The sequence below is a fragment of the Pseudophryne corroboree genome, chromosome 11 (assembly GCF_028390025.1).
Source record: "Pseudophryne corroboree isolate aPseCor3 chromosome 11, aPseCor3.hap2, whole genome shotgun sequence".
NCBI classification, from domain to species: Eukaryota; Metazoa; Chordata; class Amphibia; order Anura; family Myobatrachidae; genus Pseudophryne; species Pseudophryne corroboree.
This window is the reverse complement of record NC_086454.1, coordinates 51684089-51709462: the sequence shown is the minus strand read 5'-3', so window position 1 is coordinate 51709462 and position 25374 is coordinate 51684089. Positions and strand designations below refer to the sequence as shown.

The window sequence follows — 25374 nt, the reverse complement described above, 5'->3', positions numbered from 1 at the left end:
AGCCGAGACCCCTCGGGCAGCCGCCCAAGATGAGCCCACTTTCCTTGTGGAATGGGCTTTTACTGATTTTGGCTGTGGCAATCCTGCCACGGAATGTGCAAGCTGAATTGTACTACAAATCCAACGAGCGATCGTCTGCTTTGAAGCAGGAGCACCCAGCTTGTTGGGTGCATACAGGATAAACAGCGAGTCAGTTTTCCTGACTCCAGCCGTCCTGGAAACATATATTTTCAAGGCCCTGACAACGCCCAGCAACTTAGAGTCCTCTAAGTCCCTAGTAGCCGCAGGTACCACAATAGGTTGGTTCATGTGAAATGCAGAAACCACCTTAGGTAGAAATTGAGGACGAGTCCTCAATTCCGCCCTGTCAGAATGAAAATTTAGGTAAGGGCTTTTACATGATAAAGCCGCCAATTCTGACACACGCCTAGCTGAAGCCAAGGCCAACAGCATCGACACCTTCCACGTGAGATATTTTAAATCTACCGTAGACAATGGTTCAAACCAGTGTGATTTTAGAAATCTCAACACAACATTGAGATCCCAAGGTGCCACTGGAGGCACAAAAGGAGGCTGTATGTGCAGCACCCCTTTCACAAATGTCTGAACTTCAGGTACTGAAGCCAGTTCTTTCTGGAAGAATATCGACAGGGCCGAAATTTGAACCTTAATGGACCCTAATTTTAGGCCCATAGACAGTCCTGTTTGCAGGAAATGCAAGAAACGACCCAGTTGAAATTCCTGTGTAGGGGCCTTCTTGGCCTCACACCACGCAACATATTTACGCCAAATGCGGTGATAATGTTTTGCGGTTACTTCCTTTCTGGCTTTTACCAGAGTAGGGATGACTTCTTCTGGAATGCCCTTGTCCTTCAGGATCCGGCGTTCAACCGCCATGCCGTCAAACGCAGCCGCGGTAAGTCTTGGAACAGACAAGGCCCCTGCAGTAGCAGGTCCTGTCTTAGAGGTAGAGGCCACGGTTCGTCCGTGAGCATCTCTTGAAGTTCCGGGTACCAAGACCTTCTTGGCCAATCCGGAACCACGAGTATAGTTCTTACTCCTCTCCTTCTTATGATTCTCAATACTTTCGGTATGAGGGGCAGAGGAGGGAATACATACACTGACTGGTACACCCACGGCGTTACCAGAGCGTCCACTGCTATTGCCTGAGGGTCCCTTGACCTGGCGCAATATCTGTCCAGTTTTTTGTTTAGACGTGACGCCATCATGTCCACCTTTGGTCTTTCCCAACGGTTTACAATTTGGTGGAAGACTTCTGGGTGAAGTCCCCACTCTCCCGGGTGAAGGTCGTGTCTGCTGAGGAAGTCTGCTTCCCAGTTGTCCACTCCCGGAATGAACACTGCTGACAGTGCTATCACATGATTTTCCGCCCAGCGAAGAATCCTTGCAGTTTCTGCCATTGCCCTCCTGCTTCTCGTGCCGCCCTGTCTGTTTATGTGGGCGACTGACGTGATGTTGTCCGACTGGATCAACACCGCCTGACCCTGAAGCAGAGGTTTTGCTTGAATTAAGGCATTGTAAATGGCCCTTAGTTCTAGAATGTTTATATGAAGAGATGTTTCCATGCTTGACCACAAGCCCTGGAAATTCCTTCCCTGTGTGACTGCTCCCCAGCCTCTCAGGCTGGCATCCGTGGTTACCAGGATCCAATCCTGAATGCCAAATCTGCGGCCCTCTAGTAGATGAGCCCTCTGAAGCCACCACAGGAGAGACACCCTTGTCCTTGGCGACAGGGTTATCCGTTGATGCATCTGAAGATGCGATCCGGACCATTTTCCCAGTAGATCCCACTGAAAAGTTCTTGCATGGAATCTTCCGAATGGAATCGCTTCGTAAGAAGCCACCATTTTTCCCAGGACCCTTGTGCACTGATGCACTGAGACCTGTCCTGGTTTTAGGAGGTTCCTGACTAGCTCGGATAACTCCCTGGCCTTCTCCTCCGGGAGAAACACCTTCTTCTGGACTGTGTCCAGAATCATTCCTAAGAACAGTAGACGTGTCGTTGGAATCAGCTGCGATTTTGGAATATTTAGAATCCATCCGTGCTGACTTAGCACTACCTGAGATAGTGCCACTCCGACTTCTAACTGTTCCTTGGTTCTTGCCCTTATCAGGAGATCGTCCAAGTAAGGGATAATTAAGATGCCTTTTCTTCGTAGAAGAATCATCATTTCGGCCATTACCTTGGTAAAGACCCGAGGCGCCGTGGACAATCCAAACGGCAGCGTCTGAAACTGATAATGACAGTTTTGTACTACAAACCTGAGGTACCCTTGGTGAGAAGGATATATTGGGACGTGGAGATAAGCATCCTTGATGTCCAGCGACACCATATAGTCCCCCTCTTCCAGGTTCGCTATCACCGCTCTGAGTGACTCCATCTTGAATTTGAACCTTTTTATGTAAGTGTTCAAAGATTTTAGATTTAATATTGGTCTCACCGAGCCGTCCGGCTTCGGTACCACAAATAGTGTGGAATAATACCCCTTCCCCTGTTGTAAGAGGGGTACCTTGATTATCACCTGCTGGGAGTACAGCTTGTGAATGGCTTCCAGAACTGCCTCCCTGTCGGAGGGAGACTTTGGTAAAGCAGACTTCAGGAACCGATGAGGAGGAAACGCCTCGAATTCCAGTTTGTACCCCTGTGATACTACCTGTAGAATCCAGGGATCCACTTGCGAGTGAGCCCACTGCGCGTTGAAATTCTTGAGACGGGCCCCCACCGTGTCTGAGTCTGCTTGTAAAGCCCCAGCGTCATGCTGAAGACTTGGCAGAAGCAGGGGAGGGCTTCTGCTCCTGGGAAGCGGCTGCATGGTGCTGCCTTTTTCCTCTTCCTCTGCCCTTGGGCAGAAAAGAGTGACCTTTTGCTCGCTTGTACTTATGGGAACGAAAGGACTGAGATTGAAAAGACTGTGTCTTTTTCTGTTGATGTGAAGTAACCTGGGGTAAAAAGGTGGATTTTCCAGCCGTTGCCGTGGCCACCAGGTCTGTTAGACCAGCCCCAAATAACTCCTCCCCCTTATACGGCAATACTTCCATGTGCCGTTTGGAATCTGCGTCCCCTGACCACTGTCTGGTCCATAATGCTCTTCTGGCAGAGATGGACATTGCGCTTACTCTTGATGCCAGGGTACAAATATCCCTCTGCGCATCACGCATATATAGCAATGCATTTTCCAGCCTCCTACCAGCTGGTTCTTTGAGGGTGGCCGTATCAGGGGACGGTAACGCTACTTGTTTAGATAAACGTGTGAGCGCCTTATCTACCCTAGGGGGTGTTTCCCACCGTGCCCTAACCTCTGGCGGGAAAGGGTATAGTGCTAATAACTTATTAGAAATTAGCTGTTGTTTATCGGGGGAAACCCACGCTTTATCACACACCTCATTTATTTCCTCAGACTCAGGAAAAACTATTGGCAGTTTTTTCACACCCCACATAATACCCGCCTTTGAGGTATTTGTAGTGTCAGAAAGGTTCAATGCCTCTTTCATTGCCGTGATCATGTAACGTGTGGCCCTACTGGACATTACGTTTGTCTCGTCGCCGTCGACACTAGATTCAGTATCTGTATCTGGATCCGTGTCGACCCACTGAGGTAGCGGCCGTTTTAGGGCCCCTGAGGGTGTCTGAGACGCCTGAACAGGCACTAATTGATTTGCCGGCTTTCTCATGTCGTCAACAGTTTTTTGTAAATTGCTGACATTATCACTTAATTGCTTAAACACAATCATCCAGTCAGGTGTCGACTCCCTAGGGGGTGACATCACTAACACAGGCAACTGCTCCGCCTCCACCTCATTTTCCTCCTCATACATGTCGACACACGCGTACCGACACACAGCACACACACCGGGAATGCTCTGATAGAGGACAGGACCCTACTTAGCCCTTTGGAGAGACAGAGGGAGAGTCTGCCAGCACACACCCAGCGCTATATATATACAGGGATAACCTTATATAAGTGTTAATCCCTTATAGCTGCTGTTAATCTAGTTATTTGCTGCCAAAATGCCCCCCCTTCTCTTTTTTACCCTGAATCAGATGCAGTACTGCAGGGGAGAATCAGGGAGCCGTCCTTCCAGCGGAGCTGTGAGGGAATAATGGCGCCAGTGTGCTGAGGGAGATAGGCCCCGCCCCTTCACGACGTCCTTAACTCCCGCTTTTTTGTGTAAAATGGCAGGGGAAAAAATACATCCATATAGCCCTGGAGCTATATGTGATGTATTCCTTTTGCCAGCTAAGGTATATGTGTGTTATATTGCGTCTCAGGGCGCTCCCCCCCAGCGCCCTGCACCCTCAGTGACCGGAGTGTGAAGTGTGCTGAGAGCAATGGCGCACAGCTGCGGTGCTGTGCGCTACCTTAGTCTTGAAGACAGGATGTCTTCTGCCGCCGCTTTCACCGGACCTTCGTCTCTTCTGGCTCTGTAAGGGGGACGGCGGCGTGGCTCCGGTGACCCATCCAGGCTGAACCTGTGATCGTCCCTCTGGAGCTAACGTCCAGTAGCCTAAGAAGCCCAATCCACTCTGCACTCAGGTGAGTTCGCTTCTTCTCCCCTTAGTCCCACGATGCAGTGAGCCTGTTGCCAGCAGGACTCACTGAAAATAAAAAAACCTAACTAAACTTTTATTCTAAGCAGCTCTGGAGAGCTACCTAGTTTGCACCCTTCTCGGCCGGGCACAAAAATCTAACTGGCTTGGAGGAGGGTCATAGGGGGAGGAGCCAGTGCACACCACCTGATATCTCAAGCTTTTATTTTGTGCCCTGTCTCCTGCGGAGCCGCTATTCCCCATGGTCCTTACGGAGTCCCAGCATCCACTTAGGACGTTAGAGAAAAGACGGGTAAATGCACGGGGGCGCGCATTTACCCGTGTTTTTTGCTAGTGGAAAAGGGTCCCCCCGCAAAAACTCGAATGAAGTGACCCGTGAATCCTACCTGGGTAGGACACGGGAATGATCTGGGTAGGGTTGTAGTGTAAACGGAAGCTGTGTCGATGCGACAAGGCTCCCGTTTACACTGTATGGAAGGGCGGCGCTGGGAGATCATGTGATCTCCCAGCACCTCCCCCTTGCCGCGTCACCAACCCAGCAATATGCCGGGTTGGTGAGCGCAGTGGGAAAGGGGGCTGAGCATGGGCCGTAGCCGGGTAGCACCCCTGTCAGGCTCCCGGCTGCGACCCGTGCTTAGTAGGTGGAAAAGGGGTATAAATGTGGAGGTGCTGCAATATCCTTGTATGCAGTGCTTAACCACTTACCTGACTATTTTTTTTTTTTTTTTTGAGTAAATTAGGTGAAGAACAAGAATTTAACCCTATCCAAAATGATTTTGGTAAAAAATAATTTTTTTAAATTATTATTTCCCCCCCAAACATTGAAACATCGATCTGGAACATCGCGACCATCGGAAACATCGCGACCATCACGGCTTTTGTTTTGAAAGCCGGGACAGCCTCCAGGTATACAGGTGGGGTCTGTGGGTTGCTCAGGGGGGTTAATTAACACTCCCCAGCGGCTGCTATTGTCTGCAGCCGCTGACGGGGGGGGGGGGGGGGTCCTGCCGTACTGACTGATCTGACCGATCAGCAATGATCGGCAGTAGGGCAGACACAGGGGGAGAATGCAGGGAGGCAGAGGGACCACAGCAGCAGTGGAGGGAAGCTCCCCTTCCCTGCTGCTGCTAGCACTGTTTATCTGACTGGCCGCATCCTGTGCGACCAGGTCAGATAAAGCACTTGCAGGCATGGTCGAATCTGATGCGACCATGCCAGGCAAGTGGTTAAAGTGGTCCTAGAGAGGTGGTGGAACTCACCCCCTCCCCATGCTTGTGAAATAAAGGGATTGCGCGTGCCACAAAAAGTGGCGTGGTCTCAACAAGAAAGGGGCGTGGTCACCCAAGAGTATCCCCAATTCAAATTACGCCGCACAGTAGCACAATATTATTCACATTACACCACCCTTATTCATGTTATGACGCACTTTAGTGCCCCTTATACTCAAAGCCCACAGTAGTAACACCCCAAATACACATAATGCCTACAGCAGTAGTGCCCCTTATACAATACCCACTGTAGTGGTTGTGCCCCTTATGTAGAGCGCATAGTATTGGTACCCCTTATTCAGTACCCCTTATGTCCCCAGGAGTGATGCCCCTTAAGTGCCCCCTATGCAGTGGTCTCATTAGTATTGCCGCGAGTTGGTTATGCCGCCAGCTGGTTATGCCTCCAGTAGATATGCCTCCAGTTTCTCTTACGTCCTAGAGGATGCTGGGGACTCCGTAAGGACCATGGGGTAAAGACGGGCTTCGCAGGAGATAGGGCACCTAAAAAGAACTTTGACTATGGGTGTGCACTGGCTCATCCCTCTATGCCCCATCTCCAGACCTCAGTTAGATCTTGTGCCCAGAGGAGAATGGGTGCACTGCAGAGAGCTCTCCAGAGTTTTCTGTTGAAGAAGAATTTTGTTAGGTTTTTTATTTTCAGGGAGTCCTGTTGGCAACAGGCTCCCTGCATCGTGGGACCGAGGAGAGAGAAGCAGAGCTGGCTTGTCAAGTTGGGCACTGCTTCTAAGGCTACTGGACACCATTAGCTCCAGAGGGAGTCGGAACACAGGTCTCACCTGGGGTTCGTCCCGGAGCCGCGCCGCCGTCCTCCTCACAGATGCCGAAGATAGAAGCCGGATGAGAAGGCAGAAGACATCTTAGGCGGCAGAAGACATCAAATCTTCATGAGGTAAGGGCGCGCCATTGCTCCCAGTCACACACACACAGAGCAGCACTGAAGGGTGCAGGGCGCAGGGGGGGGGGGGGGGAGGGGCCCTGGGCAGCAATAAACCTCACATTTGGGCAAATGCAGATTGATTAGGCTGCGGAGGCAGTAAATCTATGATCCCCCCCCCCGCCATTTTTATTGAAAAATCACTGGGACCGAAGCCCGCCGTCGGGTGGGCGGGGCTTGATCCTCAGCACTAACCAGCGCCATTTTCTCCACAGAAGCTGCATGAGGAAAACGCTGGCTCCCTGGTCTCTCCCCTGCTGAACTTCACAGGCTGGAAAAAAGAGGAGGGGGGCACATTAGCGATGCAGTGAGTGGGAATTGGCATATTGTATATAGAAAAGCGCTATCTGGTCATATTTTTTCCAGTGTTTTTAAGCGCTGGTGTGTGCTGGCATAATCTCTCTCTGTCTCTCCTTAGGGCCTGGTTGGGGTTTTGTCCCCTTATAGGTTAATCCCTGTGTGTGTGTGGGGTGTCGGTACGTGTGTGTCGACATGTCTGAGGCGGAAGGCTTCTCCAAGGAGGAGGTGGAGCAAATGAGTGGTGTGTCCCCGTCGGTTGTGCCGACTCCAGATTGGATGGACATGTGGCATATGTTGAATGCAAGTGTGGCATCTTTACATAAAAGGCTTGATAAGGCTGACTTAGGGGGGACATCAGGGGGTCAATCCTCGGATTGGACCGACTCACAGGGCCCGTCGGGGTCTCAAAAGCGTCCCTTAACACAAGACACTACTACCGACACGGATTCTGATTCCAGTGTCGACTACGACGAAGTAAAATTGCACCCTAGGGTGACTAAAACCATTCAGTGTATGATTGTGGCAATAAGGGACGTGTTGCATATTGAGGATGAACCCTCGGTCCCCGACACAAGGGTACACATGTTTAAGGAAAAGAAACAGATTATTAACTTTCCCACATCTCATGAATTGAATGATTTATTTGGAAAAGCTTGGGAGACTCCGGATAAGAGACCGCAGATCCCCAAAAGAATTTATATGGCATACCCCTTCCCTAAGCAGGACAGGGAGTTTTGGGAATCACCCCCCACTGTGGACAAGGCCCTGACGCGCTTGTCCAAGAAAGTGGCGCTACCGTCTCCTGACACAGCAGCCCTTAAGGACCCTGCAGATCGCAGGCAAGAAACTACCTTAAAGTGTATTTATTCTCATACGGGTGCTGTGCTAAGACCGACAATTGCGTCGGCATGGGTGTGTAGCGCAATTGCAGCTTGGACAGATGAGCTGACAGATCAATTTGATAATATGGATAAGGATACTATATTCCTAACTCTAGCCCATATTAAAGACGCAGTCTTATTTATGAGGGATGCTCAAAGGGACATTGGATTGCTAGCTTCTAGGGCCAATGCCATGTCTATCTCAGCGAGAAGATCCTTATGGACTCGCCAATGAACGGGTGATGCGGATTCCAAAAAACATATGGAAGTACTACCCTATAAGGGTGATGTATTGTTTGGGGATGGGCTGACGGATCTGGTTTCCACAGCTACAGCAGGTAAATCAAATTTTTTACCATATATTCCCCAACAGCAAAAGAAAGCAACACCTTATCAGATGCAGTCCTTTCGGTCGCACAAGTCCAAAAGAGGTCGGGGATCCTCTTTCCTCGCCAGAGGTAAGGGCAGAGGCAAGAGAGCACCTGCTTCGGCAGGTGCCCAGGAACAAAAGTCCTCCCCGGCTGCTCCAAAACCCACAGCATGACGCTGAGGCTCCCCTGAGGGCACTTCTTCGACTTTTCAGTCAGGCCTAGGTCAGTTCGGACCTGAATCCCTGGGTGTTGGAAATAGTTTCCCAGGGTTACAAATTGGAATTCGAGGAGGTGCCCCCGCGCCGATTTTTCAAATCGGCCCTACCAGCTTCCACATCGGAAAGGGATATAGTGTTAGCTGCAATTCAAACACTGTGTATATAGCAAGTGATATCAAGGTTCCCCTGCACCAGCACGGAAGAGGTTACTACTCAACCCTATTTGTGGTCCCGAAACCGGATGGTTCGGTCAGACCTATTTTGAATCTGAAATCCCTAAACCTGTACATAAAAAGATTCAAATTCAAAATGAAATCTCTCAGAGCGATAATAGCCAACATGGAGGAGGGGGAGTTTATGGTGTCTGGACTTAAAGGATGCGTACCTTCATGTCCCCATATATGCGCCCCATCAGGAATACCTGAGATTCGCTGTACAGGATTGTCATTACCAATTTCAGACGTTGCCGTTTGGACTCTCCACGGCCCCGAGGATTTTCACCAAGATAATGGCGGAAATGATGGTGGTTCTCCGCAAGCATGGAGTCACAATTATCCCATACTTGGATGATCTCCTGATAAAAGCGAGATCAAGGGAGAAATTGCTGAGCAGTGTGGCGCTCTCTCTGAGAGTGCTCCAGCAACACGGTTGGATTCTAAATCTACCGAAGTCACAGTTGATTCCGACAACTCGACTACCGTTCCTAGGTATGATACTGGATACGGAATAAATGAAGGTCTTCCCCGCAATAGAGAAAGCCCAAGACATCCAGAACATGGTCAGAGACCTGCTAAAACCGAAAAGGGTGTCAGTTCACCAATGCACTCGAGTTCTGGGGAAAATGGTGGCGGCCTACGAGGCCATTCCCTTCGGAAGGTTCCATGCAAGGACTTTTCAATGGGACCTTCTGGACAAGTGGTCCGGGTCCCATCTGCACTTACATCGGAAAATAACTCTGTCCCCAGGGACCAGAGTATCTCTCCTGTGGTGGTTGCAAAGTGCTCACCTCCTGGAGGGTCGCAGGTTCGGAATTCAGGATTGGATCCTGGTTACCACGGACGAGAGCCTTCGAGGATGGGGAGCGGTCACACAGGGAAACATTTTTTTTCAGGGTCTTTGGTCAGACCAGGAGTCCTGTCTATACAGACAATGTCACAGCAGTGGCTCATGTGAACCGCCAAGGCGGGACAAGAAGCAGAGTCGCGATGGCGGAAGCCACCAGGATCTTTCGCTGGGCGGAAAATCATGTAAGCGCTCTGTCGGCTGTTTTCATTCCGGGAGTGGACAACTGGGAAGCAGACTTCCTCAGCAGACACGATCTCCATCCAGGAGAGTGGGGACTTCATCAAGAAGTCTTTGCAGACGTAACACGTCTTTGGGGAACTCCTCAAATAGACATGATGGCGTCACGCCTCAACAAAAAACTTTGTAGGTATTGCGCCAGGTCTCGGGACCCTCAGGCAGCAGCAGTAGATGCTCTGGTAACACCGTGGGTGTTCAAATCGGTCTACGTGTTTCCTCCTCTTCCTCTCATCACAAAAGTGTTGAGGATCATAAGGCAAAGAAGAGTACAGACGATACTCATTGTCCCAGACTGGCCTCGAAGGGCCTGGTACTCCGATCTACAAGAGATTCTCCCAGGAGATCCCTGGCCTCTTCCTCTGAGGGAAGACCTGTTGCAACAGGGGCCCTGTGTATTTCAAGACTTACCGCGGTTACGTTTGACGGCATGGCGATTGAACGCCGAATCCTAGCGAAAAAGGGGATTCCGGAAGAGGTCATCCCTACTTTAATAAAGGCTAGGAAGGAGGTGACGGTAAAACATTATCACCGTATCTGGCGAAAGTATGTGTCTTAGTGTGAGACCAAGAATGCACCTACGGAAGATTTTCATCTGGGTCATCTTCTCCACTTCCTACAGACAGGAGTGGATATGGGCCTGAAATTAGGCTCTGTTAAGGTACAGATTTCGTCCCTCTCGATTTTCTTTCAGAAGGAATTGGCTTCTCTTCCAGAAGTCCAGACGTTTGTAAAGGGAGTGCTGCACATCCAGCCCCCTTTTGTGCCTCCAGTGGCACCATGGGAACTGAACGTGGTGTTGCAGTTCCTAAAATCACACTGGTTTGAACCGCTTAACAAGGTTGAGTTGAAATTTCTTACCTGGAAGGTGGTCACGTTGTTGGCCTTAGCATCAGCAAGGCGAGTGTCAGAATTGGCGGCTTTGTCACACAAGAGCCCCTACTTGATTTTTCATGTGGATCGAGCTGAATTGAGTACACGTCCGCAATTTTTGCCTAAAGTGGTTTCTTCGTTCCATATGAATCAACCTATTGTGGTGCCTGTGGCTACAAGTGACCTGGAGGATTCCAGATCCCTGGACGTAGTCAGGGCCTTAAAAATTTATGTAGCCAGGACGGCTAGGATTAGGAAAACGGAGGCTCTGTTTGTCCTGTGTGCGGCCAATAAGATTGGCGCTCCTGCTTCGAAGCAGACTATTGCTCGCTGGATCTGTAATACGATTCAGCAGGCTCACTCTACGGCTGGATTGCTGGTACCAAATTCGGTTAAGGCCCATTCCATTAGGAAGGTGGGCTCTTCTTGGGCTGCTGCCCGAGGTGTCTCGGCATTACAGCTTTGCAGAGCGGCGACTTGGTCGGGGTCAAACACTTTTGCTAAATTCTACAAGTTTGATACCCTGGCTGATGAGGACCTAGCGTTTGCTCAGTCGGTGCTGCAGAGTCATACGCACTCTCCCGCCCGATTGGATGCTTTGGTATAAACCCCATGGTCCTTACGGAGTCCCCAGCATCCTCTAGGACGTAAGAGAAAATAAGATTTTAAACCTACCGGTAAATCTATTTCTCCTAGTCCGTAGAGGATGCTGGGCGCCCGTCCCAGTGCGGAAACTCTGCAAGACTTGTATATAGTTGTTGCTTACATAAGGGTTATGTTACAGTTGACATCGGTCTTGGACCGTTACTGTTGTTTGTTCATACTGTTAACTGGTTATGTATATTCCAGGTTACATGGTATGATTGGTGTGGGCTGGTATGAATCTTGCCCCTGAATTGCTAAATCCTGCCTTGTATTGTCCATCTCCTCTGGGCACAGTTCTCTAACTGAGGTCTGGAGGAGGGGCATAGAGGGAGGAGCCAGTGCACAACCCATAGTCAAAGTTCTTTTTAGGTGCCCTATCTCCTGCGGAGCCCGTCTATACCCCATGGTCCTTACGTAGTCCCCAACATCCTCTACGGACTAGGAGAAACAGATTTACTGGTAGGTTTAAAATCTTATTTTCTCCCCCCCTACAGTATTGCTGCTTATACACACAGAAAAAAAACAAAAAATAAAACTCACCAGCCCCGCTCCTGCTTCCAGACCGCAGCCCCTGTCTGGCGCCCGCTCCTTGCAATTATGGGGGAGACGTCACGACGTCTCTCCTATAGCGCCGCACACTGCCTGAGCCGGAAGCGTTCCAGCTTTCGGCTGCCACTTAGGGGGAAAGAGCTGGCGCCCGCTGGTAACAGTCTCAGCGGGCGCCTGGCATTTACCTGGGTTAGGTGAGCCAGAGGAGTCGGAACTGCATTCCGTCTCGTTCTGCCCTGTACTAGCTCACTTTAACCTCTGCTTGTACAAGTTTTAAAACTTACTTACCGGTATTTTTTTGTCTTACGTTTATTGGCTTTACCTACTTTCTTGCAGTTTGTACTCATTAAAATTCTATCTTCCTTTATGTAACTACTTGTTTGCATCTATGTCTCAGTGATGGGCCACAGGTGGCCCCTCGAGCTCTCACCTGAGCTCCTTCTTGCTTTGTTGTCCTATTTGATTGTTCTAATGCCTCTGATATGTTATTAGAAATAGGTGTCTTTCATTGATCAAAAGAATTCCATTACCTTCCTACTGAAATTAAGAATAAATGTGCCGCCCTTTTGAATGTTAAAGGGCTTTCCAATGATACCCCCGAAGGGAAGTGGGTTGCATATCACTGCTGAAACCAGTGGAGAAATCCCAGTAGAGCTGGGTTGTATCCCAGGGCAACGGAAGTAAGCAATTCTCTTTGATTGTAATACATGGCTGAAGAGCACAGGAAGATTGTTAGGAAGACACAGCAATGTTTTAGTAAAAGTTGCCGTCAGACGGGATGGCGGTCATTAGGTCGACATGAGTTAGGTCGAGCATATTTGGTCGACATGTACTAGGTTGACATGGAAAAAGTTTGATTTATGAGTTTTTCACAATTTTTTATTTTTTTTCATTTTTTGACATTTTTTATACTTGATGATCTACATGGACTACAATTGGGAACCGTAACCCGTGCCGAGCGCAGCAGAGCGAGGCACCATGTGAGGGATCACGGTGCACTAATTGCGGTTCCCTGTCACTTTACGAAGAAGAAAACACCAAAAAAAGTAAAAAAAACCTCATGTCGACCAGACGTGCTCCTCAATAAGTGACAGAACTGAAGACAGAAAACCCCTTTATACATCATCAACGTTATATGAATTGTGCGTGCTTCATCCAGGCCACATCATAGCAATAGAAACGTTGTAAACTAATATAAATGTGTTACTTTGTTCTGGCGGGATCGTGCTGTGTTTGGACGTTTTGTTCCTTTTTTTTCCCCCCCTCCAGACTTCCATAAAAGGCAGTTGTCTTTGTGTGACGGATTTAGGCAGCAGTAGTTACTGACAGTGACAGGACTGCTTTATAGTCACTTGGAGCAGGAGATCCGTACAGGAAACACAAACAGGGCAGCTAATTGCATGACTTGTGTTTTCATTTAGAACGTTTGCTATTATTTCATTCATATGTCATTTGTTCACTTTTTGTTTTTCTTTATAAAAATGTCCCAGATCAGTGGGGTGCGATATTCTGTAATGGTTTGAGATTCTAAGAACAGAAATCTGCGTGTTAACGCCATACTCATTTTACAAATTATGAATGAAAATCAAAATTTAAGTTAGGCTGGCAAAAAAATCTTAAATAATGTAATCACACCTGAAATTTAAGGTGTAAACCAATTGTAATTTTTTTATTTTTTTATTTTTGAGGTAGTGGTTAAGGATTTGCCTCTCATCATACCTGTCCATCTTCATAATTTTAAAGTGTTTCGGTTAGGTGTGCAGCCATCTTGAAATATGTGCACTGAATGTTGGTGTACGTGAAGTTGAGGGAGTGTAGTACCCACCTTTAGCCTGTAGGTGTCACTGGTGCCTTCTGTTTTTTTATGGTTTGCCGTTATTGCTAAGAAAATGTTCTGCAGGACAGCAAAAGCACCAGTGACATCTGCATGATACACTGTTATAGCAACACAATGAGTCAAGTAGCACAAGTACATATTCTATTTAGTGTAGTGGATACGAGAGGGGTGTTGGTTTAAGATGTGCATTTTACTAGTGTATTTGTTATTGAAGGCTGAACAAACCTGAGTGCATGGATCGGGACGTAGTCACGTTGCCGGCGGTCGGGATCCCATCGCTCCGGATACCGCCGCCAGAATCCCAACCGCTGGGGATGCCAACTTACAGGGGCTATTCCCACTCGTGGGTGTCCACGTTATCTATAGAGTGGGAATAGAGCTACCGAGCCTGCAAGCGGCTTCGTTGCGCTCGCCTGCCCCTCCGACATTCTGGCTGCCGGAATCCGGGCTTTGGTATGCTGGCCGCCAGGATCGCGGGCGCCGACATACCATACCAAACCCCTTAAATCTCCCCAGTAGTGATGCGTGTACATATGTTTGTATCGTACACAACTTCGACACATCCACCCTTACGACCAAAGAGCAGTATAGCGAAACCCTAGTGTAGGGCTAGTGTGCGTACACACTGATGATGTCGCTGACTTTGCTCATATGCCGCGCCTTGAGACGCTTGCAGCTCTGCATAAACACTATTTTCCCATTCATATTTCTTTTGAGTAATATATGCCCATTTTACATCCAATTCTGCACCCGTCTCGCTATTACTACAGTTTATTATCAGTTATTTTATATAGTACTTACATAACTATACAGAGAGTATTTGGCTATACAAAAGAACCAGGAGACTATTGAAACTCCACAGTTAGGGCCGTGGTGGGAATCGAACCCAAGACCTCAGTGCTGCAAGGTAATGCTAACCATTACACCATCTGCTCTGAAGTCTTCACTTCCAGTGAGTTTGCCAGGGCTATCTCCATAAGGCTCTATTTGAATGTTAGTAGTAAGTAGTGTTGGAGGGGTCCAGTCTACAGCCATGTGTACAATAAAGAGTGGTGATAGGCAGAGAAGGAGAGACCACTGATGAAGTGATTGGATGACCTGCGCTAATAATCGCATGAAAGAATCTCTCTTATCTTCACTGAGAATTGGGAGAGAACACTGTGTATGTGACACTGATAGGGGGCGATTCAATTAATTTATGGGAATTTAGGGCCCGGGCTAAGGGTTTGGGAGCTATTCAATTACTTTGGACGACAGCCATGAGGCTGCATTTACAGTATCGCGGATTTCTGCTTGCACCCCAGAAGGGTAAATTAGAGTGACCATATTACCTCTTTTACCTGGGTGCTCATGGATTACACAGGTTCTGTGGCTGATTAAAATCAGCTGAAATGTAGACTTAAAGTCAGCCAGCCACAGAACCTGTGTAATCCATGAGCAGCCCAGGTAAAAGGGATAATATGGTCACTCTGGGTAAATCTGAGTTAAGTGGGCGAGTGCTGGGTGTGCCGTAATTGTGCCACGCCCGGCACCTAGTACGGGAGGAGTTGCTTAATGCGGTTAATCTCGCATGAAATAGTGGCTATCGTGGAAAGTAATTGAATAGCTCCCACAAAAGAATTGGATTGCCCCCATAGTGAGCACTGACGAATGTTGGCTCTTTATTATACTCCAAGGGAGGAATTCCGTTGTTTTATGGGTGCCTGTAATTAATAAAAGCAGCATAGTCTTCAAATGACCCCTTTTTACAAATAGGGGTTATATGCAATCACATTAATTATGTGTATTTGATAGTTGGGCCTTCAGAAGTACAATGTGATTTGGTTGAATGAACATTTATCAGGAGAAACAGGCGTATGAGTTTGTCCGTAGATAGCTACTATATATACCGTATATACTCGAGTATAAGCCGACTTTTTCAACACCTTTTTTTGTGCTGAAAAAGCCACTTCGGCTTATACTCGTGTCAGTTGTAGGAGGGACACGGAGGGCACAGCGCGCGGCTCTCCTGTGTCCCTCCTGCGTCTCCGGCGGCAGCGGCGTGTATGTGTTAAAGGAAGTGCACGGGCCGGCACTTCCTTTAACACACACACGCCGGAGACGCAGGAGGGACACAGTAGAGCCGCGCGCTGTGCCCTCCGTGTCCCTCCTTCAGAAGACAGTGCGGGAGCGACGGAGGGTAAGTAACAAACTGGCACTGTGGGGCATATCTGGCAGCATGAGGGCATATCTGGCACTGTGGGGCATATCTGGCAGCATGAGGGCATATCTGGCAGCATGAGGGCATATCTGGCACTGTGGGGCATATCTGGCAGCATGAGGGCATATCTGGCACTGTGGGGCATATCTGGCAGCATGAGGGCATATTTGGCACTGTGGGCTGTGTACGTCTAGAGCTGCATTTCCCACCCTAGGTTTATACTCGTTTTCCCAGGTTTTTGTGGTAAAATTAGGTGCCTCGGCTTATATTCGGATTGACTTATACTCGAGTATATACGGTAACTATAGATAGACTTGTGTGTAGAATGCTCTGATGAACGACGATACAATAACAAAATCGATTCTAGATAATACAGTTTTAAATTTTTTTTTATTTTATTTTTTTATAAACTTTCTTCAGGGTTACTTTTAAAATAAACCGTGTTTTTAACCTTTTATACATTTTAACACCCAGCATCCCTGGGCGTCATCGGCTTCCATTTGGGCACACTGTGATGCCGGTCTCTGCTGGGCAACCTGATACACTTCAAGAGTCGCGATGTACTGCCCTCTAACCTTCGACAGGGCAATACTGTAAAAAAAAAAAGAATTTCCTTGTCTCTGATGGTGTCTGGCAATTGATTGAGGCCAAAGGACTGGGTCTGTCTCCCACTTCGTCCTGCCTCTGGCACTATCTGAAAGAGAGTCCAAGAACTCTTCATCCTCTGATGGTATCCCGTTATTTGAATTTACCAACGAAACTTTATTTTGGTCCATAGCTTTCTGGTGGTAATGGTAGTACTCCTCCGTGTCTGAGATCCAATCTACAGTAAAATTGATATGGCCAACAAAAACTTCTTCAATTTTTAAGTCTTCCAATATCAATGAACCTAGAAATGGCATTTCTGTCCTGTACTATAAGCATCCTTGGTATATGTATTGTCTCTGTGATATTACCTCTTATTGTTATTCTGTCCCTTTTTAGCTTCCCCACTGAGTTTGTAATTCTAATCAAACAATTGATGTCTTTGTTCTGTCATGACCGTATTGAGCCTGATAAAATTCTGTCACTCTTCCATGTAAGATTTGTTTTTGTTTTGTTTTTGTTTTTTTTTTAACAGGGAACAATAGTAGCATTCTGACAATGGGCCTAATTCAGACCCGATCGCTGCTGTGCGTTTTCGCACAGCGGCCGATCAGGTGTGAAGTGCGCATGTGCCGGCGGCCGTCTCAGTCAAGTCAGGCAGAGGCGGTCTCTGGGCGGGAGGGCGCGTGCCGGCGGCGTTTGGCCACCGTTTTAGGGTCGCGGTTCGGGCAACGCAGAGGCGTGTTCCGACCATGCGGGGAAGCGGGCTGCAGCGTCTGCGTGATGTCACACGCAGCCGCTGCGACCCGGACAGAGACGAGTAGCTCCTTGCCGGTGCGCAGGGGCTGCGCTGGCTGGGAGCTACTCTTCAAGTACAAAAGCACGCCGCCGTGCGATGCTTTTGTACTTGTGCGGCGGGGGGGAGGGCCTGACATGCGGGGCGGACTAGCCCTGTGCTGGGCGTCCCCCCGCCTGTCAGTGTAACTGATCGGAGATATGCTACGATCAGGTCTGAATTAGGCCCATGATGGGAAAGTATCTACGATACAGGATAGCTCTGCACATGGGTGGGTATGGGCTATGTAGAGTTGAATGTGCCTGTTAGCAGAGGATCTCTTGCATGTGTTTGCACTATGCTTGCTCCAGAACTGAGACCCAGATTTATCAAGCCTTGGAGAGTGATAAAGTACCAGCCAATCGGCTCCTCACTGCCATGTTACTGGCTGTGTTTGAAAAATGACAGGAGCTGATTGGTTGGTACTTTATCACTCCCCAATGCTTAATAAATCTGGGCCTGAGCACTGGAAAGTGTGTGCGATCCAGAATCGTACGCCTATCAATCACAGCTACACTTAGAACAGAGAGGCGGGACTAGGCTCTAAAAAGACGTTCTCACGTCGCTAACTTCATTGACGTATCATTTATTTTCTTCTAAATACTCCTCCATGGTAGCCTGGGTGTCCCACCCATTTGGTTTCCGATAATGTTTCTTTAGAGACCACTTGGAAAGTCGCTTGAAGACCAAGAGGAAGAGTAAGCACTCCATTACATACCAGCGAGGGGGCGTGTTTCTGAACCACCAGTCTCTAATTCTCCTGAATGAAGCTAACCCATCGTAAGGGCTGACCTAGACAACGATGAATGAGCTTTGAGTATAATCATCTGTTGGTTTTTGGAATCAATTGATTGGCAGACGGTGTAATGGTTAGCATTCGTGCCTCACAGCACTGAGGTCATGGGTTCGGTTCCCACCATGGCCCTAACTGTGTGGAGTTTGTATATTCTCCCCGTACTTGCGTGGGTTTCCTCCGGGTACTCCGGTTTCCTCCCACAATCCAAAAATATACTGGTAGGTTAATCGGTTCCCTACAAATTAACCTTGTGTGTACATGTGGTAGGGGAAATAGATTGTAAGCTCCACTGGGGCAGGAAATTATGTGAATGGCCAAATATTCTCTGTAAAGCGCTGCGGAATATGTGTGCGCTATATAAATAACTGGTAATAATAATATCATCGGTATTGTGTTCAAACTTTGAAATGGCTTTCTCCATACTGTATGGGTGGTACGGATTGCAGTTAAGGGGTGCTGGGATAGAAAGTGGTTAAAGTTCTCTGCTTGTATCTCCATTTAGAGCCAGCAGGAGACGCTAGTCGTTTTCTCAGCACTGTTGAACTCCTCTGTGTCATATAGAAGGGCAGTGAGTGACGTTTTCCAGCTTGAGAGCACAGCTGATGGCATAAGTGGTAGTTTGCGCGTGCGATTGGTTGATGGCAGCGGGGGTTTTGGGCGACCCTGTAAGATAAAAAGCTTAAATGCACTGTGCTGGTAATCTCCTTAAAGTCCTTTCAGCAGCTCACTGGGGCCCCCAGATCTACTGCAGCTGTTTCCGCCATACCAGTGAGCTCTGTCTCTCCGTCTCTGTGCCTCATGTCTGTCTGTCTGTCATCTCCAATTCACTGTAAAGCTAAACCAACTTTTATTCCCATAGAAATAGAGTTTTCTGCTGATCTGTGGACTTGACACCTACCTGCTTCTGTTACCCTGTGTTTATCCATTTCCACCAACCAAATCCTATTGTGGACTTGTGCCGCTCACAGATTAGCTGCGTGTTTGTTTTTTCCACAATCTGTCTGCACCTCTGGGCGCTCATTGTGTATTTTATAAGAGTTTATAGTCTCATGGCTCTGTCTGCATTGATAGGTCTCCTTGAGCAGCATTAAGTGGTCATGACTGTCTATGGGTAGCCTCTGTGTACGGATAAGTGTCTTGTTATCTATGTGGCATCTTTGTATTGATGGGTTTTGTGGCATCGGGACTGCCTCTGGATATTGGGGGGCTTGGTGATCGCAGGGCTGTCACTGTATGATAGGTTTGGTGGTCTCAGGACTGTCTCTGCATTTATTGGTTTGGTCTCAGGACTGTCTCTGCATTTATTGGTTTGGTGGTCTCAGGGCTGTCTGCATTGATAGGTTAGTTGATTTCAGGACTGTCTCTGCACTGATAGGTTTGGTGGTCTCAGGACTGTCTCTGCACTGATAGGTTTGGTGGTCTCAGGACTGTCTCTTTATATTGATTGGTTTGGTAGTCTCAGGGCTGTCTTTTTGCATTGATGGGTATGGTGGTCTCAGGGCTGTCTTTTTGCATTGATAGGTTTGGTGGTCTCAGGACTGTCTCTGCATTGATGGGTTTGGTGGTCCCAGGGCTGTCTCTGCATTGATTGGTTTGGTGGTCTCAGGACTGTCTCTGCATTGATGGGTATGGTGGTCTCAGGGCTGTCTTTTTGCATTGATAGGTTTGGTGGTCTCAGGACTGTCTCTGCATTGATAGGTTTGGTGGTCTCAGGGCTGTCTTTTTGCATTGATAGGTTTGGTGGTCTCAGGACTGTCTCTGCAGTGATAGGTTTGGTGGTCTCAGGACTGTCTCTGCAGTGATAGGTTTGGTGGTCTCAGGACTGTCTCTGCATTGATGGGTTTGGTGGTCCCAGGGCTGTCTCTGCATTGATTGGTTTGGTGGTCTCAGGACTGTCTCTGCATTGATGGGTATGGTGGTCTCAGGGCTGTCTTTTTGCATTGATAGGTTTGGTGGTCTCAGGACTGTCTCTGCATTGATAGGTTTGGTGGTCTCAGGGCTGTCTTTTTGCATTGATAGGTTTGGTGGTCTCGGGGCTGTCTCTGCATTGATAGGTTTGGTGGTCTCAGGGCTGTCTCTGCATTGATAGGTTTGGTGGTCTCAGGACTGTCTCTGCATTGATAGGTTTGGTGGTCTCAGGGCTGTCTCTCTGTGTTGATGGATTTCAGTGATTTTAGCTCTAGTACTAAACAGACCTGAGTGATCTCTCTGCTGTCTCTATGACTCTGTGGATCTGTGTGATTATTGAGCTGTCTATGTGGGTTCACCTGCAGCTTTCTCCCTCCTCACAGCTGGTGTCCGGTACCTTTGTACAATGTTATGAAGCATTTTTTGGAAGAAAAACATCATGTCCTGTAACTGTTCCAATAAACGTGCTGTAGCGCCCCCTACCCGTATGGGCAGCTCATCTCCTAGTGCAAACATCTGCTTGCTGTGGGATGCAGCACATTTCCCTTCGGTTACCCGAGGCTAATTTACTACGGTACTTCTTTATTCAGCATATGTTCTCTGTGAATAGCTCCGTGTACAGCCAGTGATCCTGTACGTGGGGGTCTGCATTGCCCACCTAGTTCCAGGGTTGTGCCCCCGCCTGTTTATAGAGCAGCATCCTGTATAGCCTTGTCTATAACTAGATGGTGTTCCTGGATACAGGTTATGTTTATGAGGCTATGAGCACTGAATGGTTAACAGTGCAGTTCTCTTTAGAGATGAACCAGAACCCAGTTGCACGGCACTCTCATTTACCAGCACCATTCTCGTTGCCACTGCAAATATGTATGTTGTGTGTTTTTTATTTTTAGCATTTACAGTAATTTTAGGTCTTCCGTATTCATTTGCATTCTTTATTTGTATTCGGAGTTTCCTACTTTACCCTGCTTGTTCCTCTGTGGTCCCTGCACTCTCCTCCCTTCCTGTCTGATAGTTCCCATTGCCTTGCCAGGCTGTTTCCTTGCTCACCTGCTCCCCTGTGTTCTCTCCCCCCCCCCCCCCCCCCCCCCCCCCTCTCCCAATCCCCTCCTCTCCGCTCGCCTCTCTGAAGTGCTGTGACTTACCAATGAGGTTCCTCTATGTGCTGTCCTGGGGGGGAGGAGGGGAACCTCGCAAAACCCAAACTCCAAACTAGGACTTAAGACCGGTGCCCGCAAGCTGGGAGACTGGCAGCCTCTCTCCTTACTCCCTGCCTCTGTCTCACAGACCCGCACATATACAGCACTTCTCAGCCTGGCATACAAAGGCACACGGGATCTGATCCCTCTGTCAGATGTGGATACAGGGCTTACGCTGTAGCACCACCTTGCTTTGCCTGTGCACTTGCTGCTATAGCACTTTGTGTGGGGCACAGGCGTTATCCAACTGTCGCTTTAAAATCTAAAACTTTTAGACTTTGAGAGAACGTATGCTGAGAGCCGTATACACGCATCAGCTCCTCTGTTCCTGCAGGGGTATATACGGTGCTGTACACTAATACACTATACTGCTACTGTCTCGCACACACTGCATACTTTAGCCGTATTGTCTTCATACCCTGCTCTCTGGATTTGGGATTCGCACCCCTTAGCGCTGGCTTTTACCCCCCTACCCCCGTGCACACCATGTACCCTGTGCTAAGGCTCTAGCTGACACACTCTGCCAACTCTCTGTCCCACACAGGCTGACTCTGCAGCTCCCCGTCACCTCACGCCTACTCTGACAGGTTCACAAACACACACTCCTTTCATTATGACACTGACATTCTCACACATAGACACACAGACCGGGGTGACAGTGACGCTGCCTGTCTCTGCAGCATACTCGCACACACCCGCATCTTGCTCTCTCATGTCTCCTTAATTCTAATCTTCCTCATCTCTTCTTACGCAGTGGATTGCTCCCAGTCTCTGACTGCGCTGAATCTCCCGCCCGGAAGATCAGGTCACAGACTTTTATTTCTTTACCCTGTTTTTGGGAGGGAGGGGAGGTGGGTAGATGAGTATAAGTGTGTGTGTGTGGGGGGGGGGGGGGGGGTGTTCATGGGGATATATGGTGGCCAGAGGGTGTATATGTAATAATATTCTGCCTCTATCCAGCACTGAGTGGGAAAACGCATGTGACGGTTCATGTACCAAGAGGAGATGGCATTTGACAGATAGCTGTACGCACAGTGAGCATTGACGGTTATACCCTGGCATGTTAGCACTTGTTCATTTTCACAAGCCTACACTGGATGTGCAATTATAACTTATAGGATTTCTTAACAAAACCTCAAAGTTTCTGCATGACGGCTGATCCAAGACCTCTTTTACCTGTCCAGCCAGGAAGGGTGAAATTTATGGGGGCCTGGCCCCCCCCCCTCCCCCCCGCCGCCACCTGATTCGAGGTGAATATTATTTTATTTTAGAATGTTTATGCACTTTAACAAATGGCTTCTGTAAAGATTGATTTGCAGTAATGATGAAATCACTTTATACATGATCATCAATACAATTGCATGCATTCAGTACGCTCTGTATTCAGTATAGCAGTGCTGTCTAGTGCCTGTGTACAGAATTCCTCTTTTGTTATGGTTGCAGGGTTCATAAAAAAACAAATACTTGTTCTCTTTTATTTATAAGACGCCACAAGGGTTCTGTAGCATCCCTTAAGAGGAATAAAACAGACCATAAGTTACATAATACGCACCGACTCATACAAACAAGAAAAGAGTTACATTTAGACATATTATTACAATATGCAGTTAGTAGAATTATAAAGAGTAGATGACTGGGATGGGCCCCTTCTCGCGTGAGGGGATGTGTAGGGGACTCAATAAGGAGCAGAGTTAGGAGGGGGGTTAGTATAGTGAATACCAGCGACATGTATGAATACCTGGCTTACAGTGGTATTTAGCAAACATGCCTGTGGAGTTATATCCCTATAAAAGACCTGTTATAGACCTGTTCTAGGCTATGATCTGATAATTTCAACTTCCTGGTAAGCCAATTGTTTCTCTATAGAAAAGAGAAACGCTGAAGTGGCATACACTTCATTGCAGGTTTATACTTTCCAAGGGGTATATTTACTAAAGGTCGATGTTGGACGATTTCCGATCGATCTTCATCGATGTTGGGCTTCCAGGGTTCAAACACACATTTACTAGCAGATTTTTTTGAATATTCATTTCTAAATGTTAGGAAATGTGTTTTTGAACCCTGGAAGCCCAACATCGATTTAAGATCAATCGGAAATCGACCTTTAGTAAATATACCCCCCCAAGTCTTATCGTTTATCTGGTCCAGTGAGCTGGCAATCTGCAGTAATGACCCAGACGCCTTGAGTGTAAGCTGTAGAAATAATTCTAACCTAGATATTGGGGCAATGACCATCTTATTATCGCTCGTTATTCATCTTAAGTGGTGCGCCAACCAATCCGCTCCTAATTGTCATTTTTCAAACACATTACAGTAGCTGATTGGTTGGAGCACCAATTTATATTAGTAACGAATGATAACAAAAATATATAATTTGTTTTTAAATCTGCCCCACTATTTTCTGCACATAGATGTGACTTCTCATCATCTTCCAATCTACAGTGTTGCATACAGAAACATCTTTTTTTTTTTTTTTTAATTGTCTCTTTATGGTTTTGCTGAGTGAACGATGTGACCTTTAGCCGGCTGGGTAGGAGGGGGGTCCTTGGCGCTCCGTCAGCAGAAGTATTGTGAGTTTGAACAGCATGAAGTTTATCCGTCTCGTGTGCCTGTGTCATTCCAGGCAATGCACCTGTGCTATTAATAGCCGTTTCCTATAAATAACATGTTTGTGGGGTTTTATTTTGCCAGTTCCGGGTTAAACCATCTCATGTTCTTCAATACGAACCTTCTTTATTACTGTTGCCAGGAATACGGTTACGTTTCTGCCACAGTAATGCGATAAGTGACATTGTATACTTACACGGATAGCCGACACGGTATACATTCGAGTCAGAAGAGGGGAACAGACGCAGGTATCCTCAGAAAAGGGCATGACACAGACTAGAAATAGAGATAGTGTCTTTTCGGTAAAATCCAAAGACGATGAGACCTCAGGTTAATGATATTCCAGTTTTTGATGTAACTAGCCTAGAATAATGGAGGGTAATTAAATAGCCCTGTCTGGGTACAGATATCAAGCATGCATGTTCTGTAAAGAAGGCATTGTGTGTGTATATAAAGTAGACTGTGCACAGGAAATGCATATTGCAAGTGGCTTCCTGCTCATTCTTTGGGAGGAGAAGACCTTTTGACCTATGTCCTTTTTGGCTGTTCTGGGCCAGAATCCAGAATGGCTTTAGGAAAGAAGCAGGGGACATCCCTGCAACAGGACAGAGTGTTTTCATCGTGGGAGGCATGCACCCTCTATCAGCAGCTGGGGGCACATACATGGATTTTGAGAGGTATATTTACTAAAGTGCAGGTTTGTAGAAGTGGGGATATTGGGGGTCATTCCGAGTTGATCGCTAGCTGCATTCGTTTTCTGCGCAGCGTTAAGGGAAAAAAACGGCACTTCTGTGCATATGCGTATGCGGTGCAATGCGCACGCGCGACGTACTATTAGAACGAACTATGTAGTTTCACACAGGGTCTATCGATGCTTTTCAGTCGCACTGCTGACCGCAGAGTGATTGACATGAAGTGGGGGTTTCTGGGTGGCAACTGACCGTTTTCAGGGAGTGTTCAGAAAAACGCAGGCGTGCCAGGGAAAACGCAGGCGTGGCTGGGTGAACACAGGGCGTGTTTGTGACGTCAAATCCGGAACTGTACAGTCTGAAGTCATCGCAAGCGCTGAGTAGGTATTGAGCTACTCTGAAACTGCACAAAAAAGCGTTGTAGCCGCTCTGCGATCCTTTCATTCGCACTTCTGCTAAGCTAAAATACACTCCCAGTGGGAGGCGGCATAGCGTTTGCATGGCTGCTAAAAACTGCTAGCGAGCGATCAACTCTGAATGACCCCCATTGCCCATAGCAACCAATTAGATTCTACTTACCAATTATCCAGCACCTTCTAGAAGATAATAACTAGAATCTGGTTGCTATGGGTAATGCACTTCAGTAAATATACCGCTAATTGTCCTACTGGCACTTTTGGTGGTGTTTGTTCATGGAAGGTCACTGCTATAATCTTACTGTATGGCGGTGGAGAGCAACTTTATAAACACACAGGCTATAAATAATGTATTGTGTACGTCCAGCCTCCC

General features: G+C 47.8%; 1 protein-coding gene across 6 annotated transcripts in view; it reads left to right on the top strand.

The window, feature by feature from the left end:
- Positions 1-25374, top strand: part of DGKZ (diacylglycerol kinase zeta) — a 268679-nt gene that overhangs the window by 95125 nt on the left and 148180 nt on the right. For 4 of the 6 annotated variants that reach the window (XM_063944284.1, XM_063944282.1, XM_063944283.1 and 1 more), the window contains exon 1: positions 22013-22094. The exons of the other annotated variants lie outside the window; for them this stretch is intronic. The gene's annotated coding sequence lies outside the window, so the exon portion shown is untranslated. Of the gene's footprint in view, positions 1-22012; positions 22095-25374 lie in introns of those variants that run through there. 6 annotated transcript variants of the gene reach the window in all.